General features: G+C 36.6%; 1 protein-coding gene and 2 pseudogenes across 13 annotated transcripts in view; 2 read left to right on the forward strand and 1 right to left on the reverse strand.

Annotated features, from left to right (window-relative positions):
- Window positions 1-18,191, forward strand: part of APC (APC regulator of WNT signaling pathway) — a 158,189-nt gene that overhangs the window by 49,539 nt on the left and 90,459 nt on the right. For 2 of the 13 annotated variants that reach the window (XM_053665341.1, XM_053665343.1), the window contains one exon: window positions 6,507-6,546. The exons of 7 other annotated variants lie outside the window; for them this stretch is intronic. The gene's annotated coding sequence lies outside the window, so the exon portion shown is untranslated. Of the gene's footprint in view, window positions 1-6,506; window positions 6,622-6,647; window positions 7,164-15,328; window positions 16,373-18,191 lie in introns of those variants that run through there. 4 more of the 13 variants (XM_053665342.1, XM_053665344.1, XM_053665346.1 and 1 more) reach the window with 4 other exon arrangements.
- LOC119065136 (uncharacterized) lies at window positions 13,569-13,727 on the reverse strand (annotated as a pseudogene).
- Window positions 15,736-15,896, forward strand: LOC119065140 (uncharacterized; annotated as a pseudogene).

Raw genomic sequence — 18,191 nt, forward strand, 5'->3', positions numbered from 1 at the left:
ATTTCTATAAGTTTTTTTAATACCAGCTGAAATGATAGCTATTGAAATGCAAGCTAACAAAACTGTTTCAAATGAAGTTAAAGACAATCAAGCTCTCTGTCTTTAAGCACTATTAGAGCCATCTCCTGGAAAAAAAAACAAATGAACTTTTTGGCCAAGCCAATATAATTTTCTTCTGTGACATTACTTTTGTTTGTTTGACTTTTTATTTAGATTCCATATGTAAGTGATACCATGCAGTATTTGTCTTCTTCCGTCTAGCTTATTTTACTTGATGTAATGCCCTCAAGGTCCATCCATGTTATTGCAAATGATAGGGTTCCTTTTTTTCCCCAGGGTTAGTATGAGTAATACTGCAATGAACATGGATTCAGAAATCTCTTCCATATTCCAAGAAGTAGAGGTTTTGGATCATGTGGTACTTCTGTTTTCAGTTTTTGAGGAACCTCTATATTGTTTTCCATAGTTGCTGCACCAATTTGCATCTCCACCAGCAGTGCACAAGGGTTCCCTTTTTACCATGTTTTCTCCAATACTTGTTATCTCTTGTCTTTTTGATGACAGACATTTATCATTGTGGTTTGTGTGCATTTTCCATACACCTTTTTGTGTAAGTATTGGCCATTTGGATGTCTTTGGAAAAATGTTCGGTTCCTCCGCCCACTTTTAAACTGGATTTTTTGAAAAAATTTTTGTTTTTGAGTTAAGTGAGTTCTTCATGTATTTTGACTGTATGGGCTCCTCAGCAGGTACATGGTTTGCAGATATTTTCTCCCATTCAGTAAGTTGGCTTTTATTTTGTTAATAGTTTCTTTTGCTGTGCAGAAGCTATTTGTTTTGATGTAGTCCCACTTTTTATTTTTGCTTCTGCTGCCTGTTCTGGTGTTGAATCCAAAAAATCATTGTCAAGGAGGCTACCCACTATGTTTTCTTTTACAATTTCCGGTCTTAAATTTAGGTCTTTAATCTATTTTGAGTTGATTTTTGTGCATTATGTAAGCTAGGATCCAAGTTTCATTTGCTTGCATGTGTCTGTCCAGTGTTCCAACACCGTTTATTGAAGAGGCTGTCCTTTATTTATTATATATGGTGCTTAGTGGTTCTCAATCCTAGCAGCATACACCAATGCCTGGGCCTCATCCTCAGAGATTCTCACTTAATGGTTTTTTCAAAAAAAGTCCTCAAGCTCATAAAGTGATTCTACTGTGCAGCTATATAATCTCAGAAACTTGGTCCTAAGGCTGTGTTGCATTTTTTTTCACCTACAAGGTCCAGGGTTTTTATTTAAAGCATTTCATTTCCTCTGTCAAGAGTTATATTTCACTATCAAATTTATTATTCAGCATTCGCTCTACTATTATTTCCTGAGGGCATCTGCTTTGGATGCCCTATGGATATTAATTTTGTCATTTCTAAACTAATATTTGATGAACACCTATTATGTACAAAATATTATGATGTGCACCATGAGACATTCAAGATAAAATCAAATGTGATTCTTCTCCAAATATACTTATAGCCAGGAATGGGAAGCAGATAGAAAGTGGTGGTGGGAACAAGGGAAGGAAGACAGTGGATTGATGCTAGGTGTGAGGGTGGGTTACTTCATGGAAATGTGTGTTTAAGCTGAACCTTGATTTGGATCAACAGAGCAATTAATAATCTGTTACTTTTAAAAAGTATTTCATATTTTATAATTATAGTTCACAACGACAGATTTGACCCTTGTAAATAAAATAATCTACCAGATAGTTATTCTCCTTCTACAGATGAAAGAGTAGCCAAGTCTCAGTGAGGTGACATATCTGGACTCATAGAGCTGCAAAATGAAAGATTCAGAATGTAAACCTAAGTCTTTTCTTTCCATACACTGGAGCCTTCTACTCTGTGACATTAAAGTATGTTTTATGTGCTTGTTGAGTTGGCTCTGACTCCTGGTGACCCTGTGAATGAGTGATGTTCACAATGCCCTGTCCTCGACAGCCCTGCCCAACTCAAGTAGACTCAGACCTATGGCTTCTTTAACGGGGTCAGTCTGTCTCATGTTGCTCTTCCTCTTTTCCTGCTGCCTTCTGTTTTTCTGGCATCATTGTCTTTTTCCAAAGAACTCTGCCTTCTCTTTATGTGCCCAAAGTAGGATTCTGTTTTGTCATTTTTGCCTTCGGTGATATTTCAGGCTTCATTGGTTCTAGGACTCAGTTTGCTCGAGGATCACATTAAAGTCAGAAAGCTCTACCTTTGAGATGAGTTTTAGAAATGACTAATTGTTTAGTTTGATTGGACATTATTAAGATGAAAGTACTGAAGCAGTTGAAGACAAAGCTATAGTGAGGTGCACAGAATAATGGCTGCCCAAGGATGACCATTCCTAATCTCCAGAACCTGTGAGCATGTTAGATTGTATAACAAAGGGGAATTCAGGTTGAAGATGAAATCAAGGTTGTTAATGAGGTAAACTGAAAATAGGGAGATTATCCTGGATTGTTGAGGTACACCAATGTAACCTTCCTCTTTTTAAATTTTAATTGTTGTTCAAGTACAGTTTTCTAAATGTAACCTTCTTTAAAGTGAGTCTTTAAAAGTAGAGTAGGAAAGCAGAAGAATGAAGAGTCAAAGAAAGAGATAATGATGGTAGAAGCAAGATCAGAGTGCTGCAAATTGAGGAGGACGCAGTCCATCCTTGCTAAGAAAGCTCTGACAGTTGGAGGAAGAAGGATTTTAACCAAGGAATGTAGTTGATATCTAGAAGCTGGGAAGGGCTAGAACACATTCTTCCTTAGAGCCTCCAGAAAGGTATGGAACCCTTTAGATACCTTGATTTTAGCTCACTGAGACCTATTTTAGACTTCTGAATGAGAAAACTGTAAATTAATGAGTTTTGTTGTTTTAAACCACTAAAATCATGGTAATTTGTTATGGCAGCCATAGGAAGCTTAATACAGGTATGAAGAGTAATTGGCACGTCATTTGGGCCCTCCACTGTTAAATTCCAGTCTATCCCAGCTCCACTGTCCAGTGTGGAGAGCTATGAAACGTTCTTGAGCAGAGGTGTAAAAAACTATTTTGATGTTTGCTGATTGGAGAGGAGAAGGATTGGAGGGAGAAAAACTAATTAAGATTCTATTATTGGTGCTAGAAATATTTCTTTTTGGTAACTTTTGTTTCTGGTGGTAACACAAAACACACAGGTAAATCTTATTTGTAGATTTGAGTGTACCTCGCACTTATTTTATACATCATGAAAGATCTCATTGTGATTGCAACATTTCAGCTCTTTCTGTAACCCAGAATAACTCTAAAGACTAGAAGGTTTTTAAGTAAATCTGAGCTTTGTTTGATGACTCAGCTCCTGGAGAACTAAAATTTACATTAGCATGTATTTTTGTAATGTATAATTATTATTTTTAAAAGAAAAATTTTGATGGTCTCTTTGTAGGCCTAAATATATTCTATTCTATATCTGAGCTATACAGTAAAGAGTTAAATAAGTATTGACAAAGCACAAGATTTAAGACAATGAAAGGAGCACTAATTTTAACTCATTTTGTATATTAGTTAATATTGTTGCTCACATTCCTCTCAGTTTTTAAAATTTTCTTAAATTAAGCCATAAATGTCTATATTAAAACAAATGCAAGATTTAAGACATCAAGAATCTCATTAAACTCTATTTACCCATTAAACTTTTTTTAAGAGCATTGCTCTAAGTGAGCCATTAAACTTTTTAAGCTGCAGAAAGTTTAGAAGTTGTTTTTTTTTAGGGTTTGATTTATTCATTTTTAGACAGAGGGGAAGAGAAGGAGAAAGAGAGGGAGAGAAATATCAGTGTGTGGTTGCCTCTTGTGCACCATGTACTACGGACCTGGCCTGTAACCCAGGCATGTGCCCTAACTAGGAATTGAACTGGCGACACTTTGGTTCACAGCCCAGGCTCAATCCACTGAGCTACGCCAGTCAGGGCCAGAAGTTCATTTGTTTTTTAAAGGTGGGCTGCATGTTCATATTTATACATTTATTTATGAACATATGCTAAAAAAAAGTCAAGCTGATCACAATGAACCACAAATATTTGAAGTCAGGGGCATATTTGTCCACACTGTCTTATAATTTATTTCTGTATTTAATTTTGATCAGAAAATATTTTTAAACTTACTGTATATGTAGTGTATATGGTAATACAATCTTTTTAATTAAACAGGGATGCCAGGAGATTTATTCTGAGATATGCAGAAATCTAGTAGCACAAATTAATGCTCCAGTGATGTTTATTGTGCTCAAATTTGGCCCAATACATTTTGACTAATTAAAGTTTTAAAAATATTTAAGTATATTTTTAAAATAAAATTCATATCAAAGCTTTGTGTAATCCTTGAGGAAACTAGTTTGAAAATCTTACCAAATAATTCAGTTGGCAGCTTTGTAAAATGTAAAGTTTTTAGATTGGCTTACTTTTAGATTTTAATTATAGTGATTCATGAAATGTAATAGTCATAGGTTTCTTCAAAATTTTGTCATTTGACTCACTAAGTTCTACAATAAATGCAGTAAAAACCTAGGCAAATATCTTGGCTACAGGCTGGTTTACTAAATAATAACTTGAATCATAGTCTGATTCAAGAGTAAGAGAGTTGTTTCTTAGGGTACTAAGAAGCTATTGTTAGGGACTTCTATAGTGTATTCTTTGTTTTGAAGGGTACTTTTTCTTTCCAGAAAGAAAGAGTACTTTTTCTAGGCTTTATGAGAAATTGTCTGTCTGAATTTGTCACAAATAGTCAATGACTATATAAATAATTTAGTCCTGTATAATGAATCATGCACTTTGAGTAAGAGTATCTTGAAAGCCTTTTGTAAAACTAAGTCATTCTGACAAATGGGATATATTTAAGATAGAACCAAATTGATTCACATGTTTCATTTATTTCAAACATGAAGGAAAATTGTGTCTAAACATATTTAAACATATATATAATTTTTCTAATTACTGTATATGTGGTCAGTTCATTTGGTAATACAACAGATAGTTGGGGATTATTTGCTATATGTTAGGCATTATCATATAGAGACAAAGAAAAAATATTCAAAAATATAATGGGCCCTGGCTGGCGTAGCTCAGTGGATTGAGTGCAAGCCTGCGAACCAGAGTATCGCGGTTCGATTCCCAGTCAGGGCACATGCCTGGGTTGCAGGCCAGTTCTCAGCGGGGGACTCAGGAGAGGCAACCACACATTGATGTTTCTCTCCCACTCTTTCTCCTTCCCTTCCCCTCTCTCTAAAAATAAATAAATAAAATATTTAAAGAAAAAAATATAATGGAAAAAGAGAAATCACTGCATAACTCTACCTTCCAAGAATAACCACTACATGTACATCTGTTGCATGTATACATGTGAGCATTATGCTGTATGTCTATTACTTTTCTAATTTAAAATTTTAATAAATTGGAATAGCTCCAAATATACTGTATCAACATAAGAAACATCCAGACCCACAGAGAATTTTTATGAGTTTATTAGAGCCGAACTGATGATAATTGCAGATAAGCAAAATCTCAGTGGATTAAGGAAATGCTTTGTAGAATGGCAGTTTGGCAACTTACTTTATACAGGAGAATAAAAGGAGACATGGGGGGGTTACATGAAATCCATTGGTGGTAGATTAAGGGGGCTGGCAAAAGCAAAGCAGGTGGAGCTCTGGTGGAAATGTCTAGGATTGGCTAAAAAGGCAAAATAGAGAAACACATCTTTTACATTGATGGTACAGGATAGCTAATAATTAACATTTACAGCACTAAGAGGTGGCATTAGAAGAGGAAGATAATAATGAGGGGTTCTGTGCCCTCACATTATGGTGGTTGTGACGTGAGAGGTCTGGAAAAGAGTACTTTGACCTTTCAAAGGTATATTATCTTAGATGCAAAAAACTCCACAAAAAAACCAAAAATATAGGCTCACTTACGGCAAAGATTGACCTTTGTCAAGGAAACTGTAGGCCTAGGATGAGACTACCTGCTACAAACTGCTTTTAGTAGGAACTTTTATGTTCAGAGCATCCTACGTACGTGGTTACTTTTGGTTGCTGAGTTTATAAGGACCACTATTCAGGTCTCCCTGAGCTTGTGATCCCTTTTTCATCCACAGCTGTTTAATGTCTTGCTTCTTTTCATGCTATTAATTTTAAAAATTAAGGAAAGATTATAGTTAATATAGTTTATTTAAAGACCTGAAGCTAAGTATCTATTTAAATTTGAAATAGATCATGGAAACTGATTTTTCCCGTATTTAAACCAGAACTTAAATCCACTTAAAATTTTTGGCAATTTGGATTTTGTCTAATTCATAAAAATTAGTACTTTAAGATTTACTTGGTTGACTTAAATGTAGAATTTGCATAAATACTAAATTTAAGTTTCGAATTCACTGTAGCCAACAGCATGTACTATGTCAGGGACTACTCTAAATACAGCTTCATATATATTCCTCTATTCCTTACTTCTCCTGTTTTTACAGAGGAAATTGAAGCACTGAGCCTGACTGACTGAAATCACTAGTAAGTGGCAGGAGCAAAGATTCCACCCAGACAGTGACTCCATGATTCGGTTATGCTGCCATCATAGCTTTTCTGGTAACTGTATTTTTAATTCAAACATAGTTTGAGTGATTTACCTAGCACACCAGTGATTTTTAATTTTTTTTTGCTGTAATACACTTTTTATCTGTGCTGTAGCCATGGAAAAATTAGCGAATGAGATGTAATTGATTACCCCCCAACCTCCAGCCTCTCATGCTAATCTTTCCACCATGTGGACCTCTCCCACCCCATCCTATTATGCACATCAGCTTCCTTTAAGCTTAGGTGGGTTGCCTGGGGGTTGGGGTGGTGAGGGCATACCCACAACCTTTAGTGCAAGTTACTCAGCTGCATGTGCGGCAGGGCGGGACCCTGTGTCCTGCTGCCCAGTGCGGAGTGCGGGCTGCGGGTCGGGAAGCAGAGCGTGTAGCAGCTGTGTAATCCTCTGGATGCGGACCAGGGCGCTCCCCATTCCCCTCGGCGACCCTCCGATTGGCTGGGCACGGGCACACGTGACCGACATGTGGCTATATTGGCGCAACCCGCCTCGGTGTCACTGGAGACGGAATGGAGGTGCTGCCGGGCTTGGAAATGGGGTAGGTGCTGGAGCCACAATGGCCCGGCTTGCTGCAGAGGGAGGGGGAGACTGTTTTTCCTCGTACTGTCTGAAAACTGGTGGTTTTTCTTTGGCACAGGGTTCACTGCCACATGCCAAACGTGGAGGCAGGGGCGTCTCCCTCCCTCCCTCCCCCCTTCTACTGCAGCACAGGAGATGGATTTCCTGTGCTTCTGATCCTGGGTTTTTGACAGAAGAGGAAGAAGGGGGGAGGGGTCGGAGTGTTAAGGGGAGGCTGGTGAGAAAGCTATTTTTGAAGCTAAAAGGTTGTTTTTGTTTTTATAATGCCTGTTGACAAAGTAGAGTGGAATAACAGTATCTAAGGAAACGGGTAGAGGACAACAAAGAATGGAGCATATTCATGACCAAGAGCAAAAGCTCTAACCCATTGAAAGGCTTCTTTTCTGGGGACACATGCAGTGGTAGCCAAAAGAGGGGGATACAAAGCTGTTGATGATGGCTGATGTGAACTAGTTAGTGGAAAGGGCTACTTAGGAGTAGAGGAAGAAGAGGAGGCAGGTATTGCAGAGCTTGAGGATGGTTTTGGTTGAGTGGTGAAATTCTGGTCACCAGAAGTGCATGCTTTTGCACAACATCTAAATGAACTAACTCCTTGTGAATAGGGTGGCAGAAAGATACCAGCGTCTTTGTTAGTCAGAAGGCACAGTGGTAGTGGCTTTTGCAGATGACTGCAGCAGTGCTTTTCTCCCTGTTATGCTGAAAAGACAACTGCAGAGGAATAAGAAACCATGCAGCAGTGCTGGTGGTAGAAGTCCATTACAATAAGCCATAGTTTACCATTGCAACCTGATAAGAAAAAAAATTATTTGATATTTTTAAGTAGGAAAAATATGAAGCTATGAATGTTTTCACAGTGGAATGTACTAGACACTTTAATTCTGCATCTCAAAAAAGATGCTCAGATTCTTTGCTTGAACATAAATCTTATAGGAAATATTAAATTATATGTAAAATAATGGATCTTTTCCTTTGTTAGTATACCTTTATGTCTTTAATTAGGTTATTCAAGAGTAAATCACTTTATTATGTAAATTTCTTTGTGGAAAAATTAGTGATAAATTTTTCATAGGATTAATATTTAAGATCTATATTTATTAAATAATCTTCTATTACTCTGGTCACTTTTAAATATCATTGAATAAAGTCAACTGGCAAATATTCTAAATTAAGGCACCATGGCTTTTCTTCTAGATATATTTCTGTGTAGTGAATACTTGTAAGATATACTCTTGATATAATGTGTTTTCATTGTACTTAAATTTTTTTGGCTTTACTTGAATGTCTAAAAACATGTTTTGGGATTGATGTAGTTGTAAATGGATTACCTTCATAATGATTTATGGTAGCCAGCCTGCCACACCTCCCTGCTCCCTGAACAGGATGGACAGCACTGGCTTTGTAAAGCCCTCCAGGATCAGCGACAGTATCTCTTAAGTAGTGCTTACCTAACAGAAAGCCTGGAGAGAAGCTGTGATTTTGTTTCAGTGACAGTTTTTAAAATAATAAGGACTTGGTCTTGAGTAAATAAGACCATAAACTTTTCAATGATAAATTAAAGCAATTTTATTCTTTTATAAAATATTTCTGCTTTGAGAATTATTTATCATGTATGACAAGGTTGATAGTCCTTAAGATCTCTTTTTAAAATGTGATGGAAACTGTAGCTAGAATTAAAGATGTCACATTAAAATTCCAAATGAAATGCAGTTCAATTCTTTGAATCCTGATTAGTATACTCTTTCAGAGTTTATGATTCTTATTTTTTACATATTATCTCATTTTACTATTTAAACAGCTCAGTGTTGCATTATTTCCGTTTTAAATGTTAGACTACTTCTAATTAGATATGTTGTGATTTTATCCAAGGTCATTTATTGTATAGGATGTAAGAAACTTAAATAGTCTATTTAACTCTAACTCTATATGACTATTTTAAATAATATCTCTTACTAAGTAACATACAAAATAATATATAACAAATTATTTGAACAACAATATAAATCATTGACAGATTGTCAAATGAAAAATGATATGAACTTGGTTATGAGTTTTTAACTACACTGTAAGAGCCATTTGTAAAATACTTGGTAGCCAAACAGATGGAGAGGCAGCAGTTTTTGTAATGACATTCATAACATACTTTTTTTAGATCATCTTATTGATCATATGCACACTTATAATTAAAACAGCATCAGTTTGAGGTATTTTAAAGAATTAAATAAGAAATAAAGAATTAAAATAAGAAAAGTTGCATTATTTCCCCCTTATAGTACAAACTACCTAATATAAGACTGAACTGTTGGCTTTAGCAGTCTTTGAAATTACTTATTGTTAGTTGATATGGCCAGAATTGAGTTAGTAAGGAATTCAAAATTTTTTAAATATGCCTATGAACTGAATTAAGGCTATTTATTGGTCCTTCTATGTATAAATTGTTTTGTGGATTTTTATTTTACCATTTTCTCTATTTTTACTGTTACTAATTTCACATGATTTAACCAATTTCTTCATGTTGAATGTTCTCTTTCATTTTGACCTTCCTTATAGTAGACCGATGTGAAATGTTATTTGTTTTGCTAGCCAAGCACCTATTGCTTTGGCTGCTTCTGGGATATTTAAAAGTTTGTGTCATCTAAAATATCTTCTAATTTAAAGGAACATAGTGGTTTGCTCTTTGAAACACTGTGCCTTGTGAACTCTTCTAGGAATCCTAGATAATTCTGAAAAGTGAATTACTTTTGAAGTGTTAAGTATCTTGAATGTAAAAATGAGACGGTTAGATGAAATGATTTCTAGATCTTCTAGTTTTAATAGTAATCTATGGTTCTTGATTTCTATGGGTGTTAGAAAGGTACCCCAGCTCCTGTTTAGGTACAGGTGGCATCTTGTATGTTATGTAATAGATGTGTTTTCAGAAATTGTTTTTGTAAATCAAAGCATGACAGAAGCAGCCCATAAAAGGCAAGCATTTCTCCCCTTTATTCTCATACTGAACTCCTGCTTCCCTTACAAGCAGTCCTTCAAATGTGCTCTTAAATATGCGTTAATTCTTGTAAAATATTTGGTATCATTTTGTGTGTCTGTTTTTTTACACTTAATGAGATTTTTTGTGGTCAAATAAACATGCATAAAATTTACCATCTTAACTATTAAACTATATCTGTATTTATGTCATTAAGCACATTGATATCGTTGTGAACGTACCACCATTTGTCCCAAGGACTTTTTCATTTTCCCCAACTAAAACCCTACCCATAAACAGTTATTCTCTTTTTTAATACCTCTAGACCCTGGAAACCACCTACTTCCTGTCTGTGAATTTGACTTCCCTAGGAACCTCATCTAAGACGAATCATACAATATTTGCCTTTTCGTGACTGACTTATTTCACCTTAGAGTAATATCTTCAGTTCGTCTCTGCTGTAGTGTGTGTCAGAATTTCTCTCCTCTTCAAGGCTGAGGAATATCCGTGTGTGTGTGTGTGTGTGTGTGTGTTGCATTGTTTATCTGTTTGTCGACAGATACTTGGGTTGCTTCCACCTTTTGGCTATTATGAATAATTCTGCTTGTGAACATGCTGTTTCAGTCCCTGCTTTCACCTCTTAGGGCTATGTACCCAAATTTATGTTTATAATTTACATAATTTTTTACCACTTTGTACTCAGTAGTGTTTTTAAGATCTATTTTACTTCATGACCACCTAGTTTGTGGTGCTGACTGTATTGTATAGTGTTCTGTAATTAATATCTATCACTATTCTTCCTTCTAGTGAAGGTTCTAGGTTCTTGTCAAATCTCTTATGCCACAAACACTGCCGTGGTGTACACTTGCACATAACTACTTATAGACTATTCACATATCATTATACTCTGGGATCTCAGTATTTATCGTTAATTCATTTTGGAACTTGTGACAAGTGCTAAAACTGACAAGTACTGAAACATTTTTTTCTCGTCAAAATGCGATGAGTACAGAGTTTGACGAGTTCTGAAGCCAACAAGTACCGAGGTATGACTATGTAACAAATTACCTGAAACCTTAGTGGCTTAAACAATAAATATTTATTATTTCGGAGTTTCCACGGTGCAGAAATTCAGAAATGTCTGAGCTGAGTGGTCTGGCTCAGAATCTCTCATGAAATTGCTCTCAGCCAGGGCCACAGTCATCTGAAAGCCTGACCAGACTGGAGGATCCATTTCCAAGATGGGGCTCACTTACACAGTTCTTTCCTCCTGGTTACTGGCAGGAGGCCTCAGTTTCTTGTCAGGAGCCTCTCCACTGGACTGCCAGAGTGTCTTACTGACATGGCGGCTGGTTCTTTTCCAGTAATCCGAGAGGCAAAGAACAAGGAAGAAGCCATTTATGACAGTTTCAGGAGTAACACACCATCACTTCTGTTGTATTCTCTTCATGAGAAGTAACTAAATCCAGCAATGCAAGAGGGTATCAATTGAGTACCACATTTTGGAGTTGTAGGGTTAAAGAAATTATGGGTATATTTTAAGATAACTACCTGGACCAATGAGAAGATTTCATTGGAATTTATCTGTAGGAGAGAGGTCACTGGATCATAGGGCATTTTTTCCCTATTGCTGTTGTAACAAATTACCGCAAACTTTAGTGGTTTAGAACAACACAAACTTACTATCATACAGTCCTGGAGATCAGAAGTCTGACATGGTTTTCACTGGACCAGAGTTAAGGTGGTAGCAACGATGCACCTCCTCCAGAGTCTGTAGGGGAGAATCCCTTTCCTTGCCTTCTCCCAGCTTCTAGAAGGCACCTGCACTCCTCGGCCTATGGCCCCTCCCTCCATCCTCAGGGCCAGCAGCAGCAACACACTAAATCTCTCTCTGACCCTGACCCTCTGCTTCTCTTGTCACATGTTCTCCTCTGACTCCACCCCTCCTGCCTTTGTCTTATTACAACCCTTGTGATCAGATTAGATCCACATATATAATAAGAAAAATCTCCCCATATCGAGAACCTCTGTTAATCACATCCATAAAATTTCTTTAGCTGTATAAACTAACACAGTCAGGGATTAGGATGTGGAGATTTTGTGGAGCCGTTACCCTCTCTACTATAGTCATACACATAGGTTTTTTTGTTTCTTCAGCTTTTTTTTAAAGCTGAAGTGTTGGATATTTTTGTTACTTATACTTTGTAAGAGAACATTACTTTTGGGCAAATACAGACTTTCATTTACCAGATTTGTTTAAACCATAGTATAGTATAGTATATAATGGTCACTAAGATAGTAAGCAGATATTCATTGAAGAGTATAGAAATATATTTTGCACTAGCTATTTTTAGATTCTTGGTCATATAATCCCTTAATTGGTGTCAGTTTATGGGCTACTTCTGGTACAGGCTCTGATAGAAACTGAGAAATGTTAAAGCAACATGGCCTTGCACCTCTGTTGGCACCCCATTTTTGTGGATATCAGTCCAAACCTCTTCTTCGTTATACTGTGAGGCAACCTACCACCTTGTGGCTCCAGTCATATTTATGCTCGTACCTCCCCCTTTTCCTTGATTCCTCCACGCTATACTTCAGCTAAACTAGACTGTTGTCTGTTCTCCCAAATAGACATCGTTTTTCTAGTTGGAGCTTTGATCATTTTGTTCCTTCTTGTGGAATACTTACTGTCCTCTCCTTTATGTGTGTTCCATCATGCTATCTCTCAAGTCCCTTCCTAAATGGCTTTTACATTTTGAACACTTTCCTTAATTTTCTCAGCAAGGTGTGATTGCAATAGCATTCTGTCACTGCTTTTGTACGCAGATTTGCCTTTGAATTGTAGGTAATTTGTATCTTAGCCTGGGGTTTCCTATAAGTCACAGCTTGAGCCAGTCAAGGCCTTGTGTGAATTTCTTTCTGAAGTGATCCAGGAAGAGGAGTAGGTACCAAGATGGAGTTAAATAGTAATGAAGGGCAGCCAGTATAAACCTGTGTTCTCAAGTTGGCCATCACTTTGGACAACTGTGGCTTGGTCTGCCAGGACTTTCTGAGGAACCAAATGGAAGTGCCCACGCAAGAGAAAGAATTATATATACTGACAACCATCCCCCTTTAGTCAAGTATTGCCCTGGCAAGTGTTCACTGTTCTATAGTTTGTATATACCGAAACGCTGGGGACCCACATGAGGGTGTCACAGATGCCCTAAGACAGAAAGCAAAAGGTACCTGGTGCAGCTGATGTGCTTTCACTTTGGATCTGCTTTTGAGCTGATTGATGCAGCAATGACTAGAGTTAAAGTGAGCCAAGGGAATGGACGGTGGGACATAAACATCTGATATATTTGTATACTGGTCCTATTTACCCTTCCCATTGGAATATTACTACTTTACTAAATAATAAAATACTTAAGAACAAGAAACATGTCAACTTATCTTCTCCCCCTTATTAGTTTTGTAGGGCTATCATGACAAAGTGCCACAGACTGGTGGCTTAAAATTATAGAAATCTGATAAAAACAGATACTACACTTGATCTTAGCCACAAGGCCAAGAAGGACACTTGGACCAAAGGAGTAGGGTCAAGGGTGGGTGGTGGGGTTGGCCGGGGGGGGAGGAATGGGGGCAGGTAAAATGGAGACAACTGTACTTGAACAACAATTAAATTAAAAATTATAGAGGTCTATCTCACAGTTCTGAAGCTAAACATCTGAAATCAAGGTGTCAGCAAGATTGGTGCCTTCCGAGGATGCTGAGGGAGATTCTTTCCCATGCCTCCCTCCCTAACTCCTGGTGGCTCCTGGCAGTTTTTGGCTTTTGCGTCCATTGCCCCATGGTGTTTCCTCACTGTCTCTGTGTCCATTTCTTCCCATGGCCTTTAAAGAATAGTAGTCACTGGATTTAGGGCATATCTTAATCCAGTAAGATAATCCAGTTAAGACCTCAACCTAACTCGATTATATCTGCAAAGATTCTGTTTCCAAAAAGGATCACGTTCACAGGGACCAGGGATTAGCTACCTGTGACCCAACATATGTCTTTGAGGAACACAGTCCAACCTACAAAACCTCTTTATAATATTGGCACAGTGTCATATAAATAATAATTTTTCAAATATTTAGCCATGAGAGAAATCCATCATCTTACTTTTTAATGGGAAAGTCATCATGGACTTTCTCTGAATCTGTGCCCTCTTTTTCTGTTCTTTGCTCTCTATGGCTGATAAAGCACTGTTTCTATTTATTCTTGCATGTATTTATCTTTTGTGGCTGCCACCAAGCCATACTTTATGAGAATTACAGATGCTAAGTATTAGATATAATACCCCTTGTCTTAAAGGTGGGAAAACAAAACTCACTAAAGTAAAATGGAATAATTAGAGAATAGTTAATAAAGAACAAAAAAACTGATGGAAATAAGAGGATATAATTAGTAAAGAGAAATGTAGAAATGGAAAACAAATTAGTAGAAAGGATATGTACACCAAAAATTAATTTTGGGGGTAACAACCAGTAAAATAGATGAAACCCTACAAAACCTGATTAAGAGAACAAAAGAGCATGAATGGGATAGGAAACTAATTTTATTTATTTATTTTTTTAACAGATTGTATTTATGTTTAGAGGGGAAGGGAAGGAGAGAGGGAGAGAAATATCAATGTATCGTTGCCTCCCATGCGCCCCCTGCTGGGAACTGGCCCACAACCTAGGCATAGGCCCTGACTGGGAATCGAATCGCTGACCCTTTGGTTTGCAGGCCTACCCTCAATCCACTGAGCTACACCAGCCAGGGCAGGAAACAAATTTTAAAATAAGAGAATACATCCAACTCTGTAGTAATAGACTTGAAAAGCTAGAGGGGATGGATAATTTACTGGTGAAGTATTAATCACATTGATACAAGAAAACACATCTAAGCACATAAGAAATTTCAAAATACTTAAAAATTTTTTTTCTAAAAGGGTATCTTCTGATCTGAATTCTAGCTGATATTCAAAGAATACATAAATTATTATTCAAGCTATTCTAAACCATATAAGATTAAGGTAAGAAACCTACCAACTCATTTTATAAACAGCGTAAATTCAAAACATTATTTTAAAATACTATAAAAATCTTAAAATATATATTGGTTTTTCATTAAAAAATTCCATGTGTGCCCTGGCTGGTGTAGCTCAGAGGATTGAGCAGGGGCTTGCAAACCAAAGTGTCAACGGTTCGATTTCCTGTCAGGCTACATGTCTGGGTTGAGGGCCAGGTCCCCAGTAGGGGTTGTGCAAGAGGCAACCGCACATTGATGTTTCACTCCCCCTCTTTCTCCCTCCCTTCCCTTCTCTCTAAAAATATATAAATAAAATATTTTTTTAAAGTTCCATGTAAAATAATGAAAAATGAACAAAGTAGTAAAGTAATAAAACATGATAGGGTTTATTGCAGGTATGGAGGCTGGGTCAGAATGAGAAACTCTTATAATTGATGGCATCAGCAAAGAAAAAACTGTATGGCTATATGTTACATCAGAAGGTGTTGTAAAAAAAGTATTTAGAAGCCATTCCCATTAAGAAATGTACCCTCCTCTTCTTAGCGGGGGTCGGGCTTGCAGTCCTGGTCCCTGTAATGTGTGGGGCAGAGGGAAAGGGCCCCGGCCCCCTCGGTGTCATGTCGTCAGTGCCATGTCTTTGGTGCTGACGGTTTCCAGTCGGTGGTTCTATCCTCAAGTGCCGGGACATGGGTTAAAAAAAAAAGAGAGAGAAAGAAAGAAAATTTAAACAAAAGGAAAATACCCAAACATGTTAGAAATAGTTACTGAAATGGACTATTAAATGGTGAAGTACTAAAGTATTCCTATTAAAATCGGGAATAAGATCACTATTGTTCAAAATTATTTTAAAGTTTTAAGCTAACAATAAAAGGAAAAGAAATAAGGTATAAATATTGGAGGGAAAAGGGACAAATTACCTTTACTTACAGATTAATGTGATTGCATATCCAGAAAATCCACAAGAAAAACTATTAGAATTCATAGGGTAATTTTATAAGTGGCTGTAATAACAGTATCTGGTATGGAATGGTGGTGTCTTACCCACAGCAAATCAAACAACAACCAAATGGAAATAAATGTGATACAGAAGGCATGGGACCTTTTCTTGAAAAAAACTGGAAAATTTGATTGAAGAACCTTAATTATTCATGACCCACAGAAGAGAGGTAAGATGTAGTATCATAGAAGTATAATCTGTCTCAAATTAATTTAAATGTAACATAGTTACAGTTGTAAGTATACGTGAGAAGATGCCATATGATAAGAGATGCATTTCCATTCACTGGAAAAGAGATGATTTGTTTAATAAATGGTGCTGATATACTTGGTTATGCATGTGGAATACAGTAAAGTTAACTGCTACACTCATACCATATACAAAAATTAAACTTCTTTATGAATTTAACATTTTAATATATAAACAATATCTGATACAAGCTGGTGAATTAGCCACTCACATTTACCACCTCTTTCTCCTAAGATTCAATCAGTGACAATAAAGTTTTTTAAAAAGATAGGTGCTTACATTACCATAGGGTGAGAGGAAGCCAAAATGAGATTGCAACAAATATTGGAAGATGAACAAATAGTGGGAATTAAAAATGATTGCTGAAAAACAATCAAGGATCTTAAAACTTCCTAGTTCTCTGTTCTTTCCAAGATAGCAGATTACTTCCTCTTATTTAAAAGTAAAATACCAATATTGAGAATTTCTCAATAGCCTTTGAAATTATTTGGGCTACTTTGGGATGTTTGAAAACCAGAATTGAGAATTCATGCTTTGGGCCAGGGGTCTGCAAACTGCCACTGTTTATGTAACCTCAGTGTTACTGGAACAAGGTCATGCCCTTTTTTTTTTTTTTTTTTTTTGCATATTTTCTGTGGCTGCTTTTGTGCTACAGCTACAAAGTCAAAGTAGTTTTAACAGAAATCATAAGGCCCACAAAGACTTATTTATCATCTGACCCTTGCAGAAAATGTTTGCCAACCCCTGTCCCAGATCATTTTGGTAGCCTTCTTGGAGCTTACCTTCACTTATGATGGTCTTGGGTGGAATCCAGCCAATGTATATAGCCCTTTATAGAATGTAAGGAGAGAGAGGGGTGGCGGGAAATAGAGCAGACAGGAGACCGAATATCACCACTTACGGCTTCTTAGTAGAGAAGGGAAAGAGAAATATAATGGGAGGATAAGGACTCATTAAATAAAGAGAAAGGAACTAAAAATGCATAAGATGCATTCTGCTTAGAATTAAGGTTTTTGTATAGTGATTTTTTTCACAAACTGGATACATTTTCATATTTCTTATTCCTGTTTCTTCCTTTCCAATCATTATTCTTTCCTTTTTAAGCATTGTCTATGCTAATTAGGACAGCCAGGATTGTGTTGAGTGAAAGTCGCAATAGTAGACATCTTTACTTGTTCTTGATGTTTAAAAGAACGTCTCTAACATTTCACTGTTAAAGAGTGTTGTCTACTGTAGGTTTTTGGCCATTTCCCTTCTATTTTCACTATATTAAGAGTTTTTATCTTGAACAGATGGCTTTTATCAAATGTTTTTTCTTTGTCTATGGAGATGGTTTTAAGGTTTTTCTCCTTTAATGTTTCAATGCAGTGCATGACACATAAAGGATTTAATGTTAAACTATCCTTGCATTCCTGGGTAAACTCAGCTTGACTGCTGTAGTTTCTTTACTGTATACAGCTGTATTGTTTTGTGATAAGTTGTGTAGGATTTTTGTTTCAATATTTATGAGTGATACTAGTCTATAATTGTTCTTTTTCACATTACCTTTGACTTTTGTATTGCAATTATATTGGCATCATAAAATACATTGGGGGGATATTTCCTATATTTGTATTCTTGGAAAAGTTTGTATAAGGTTGGTATGATTTGTTTATTAATTTTGGTAGAAGGTGTCTGTACAACCATTTGGGTCTGATGGGTTTTGTTTGTTTCGTGTTGGGAGGAGGAGAGAAAAAGTA

The sequence above is a fragment of the Artibeus jamaicensis genome, unplaced genomic scaffold (genome assembly GCF_021234435.1).
Source record: "Artibeus jamaicensis isolate MK-2021 breed Jamaican fruit bat unplaced genomic scaffold, CSHL_Jam_final contig_402, whole genome shotgun sequence".
Taxonomy (NCBI): Eukaryota; Metazoa; Chordata; class Mammalia; order Chiroptera; family Phyllostomidae; genus Artibeus; species Artibeus jamaicensis.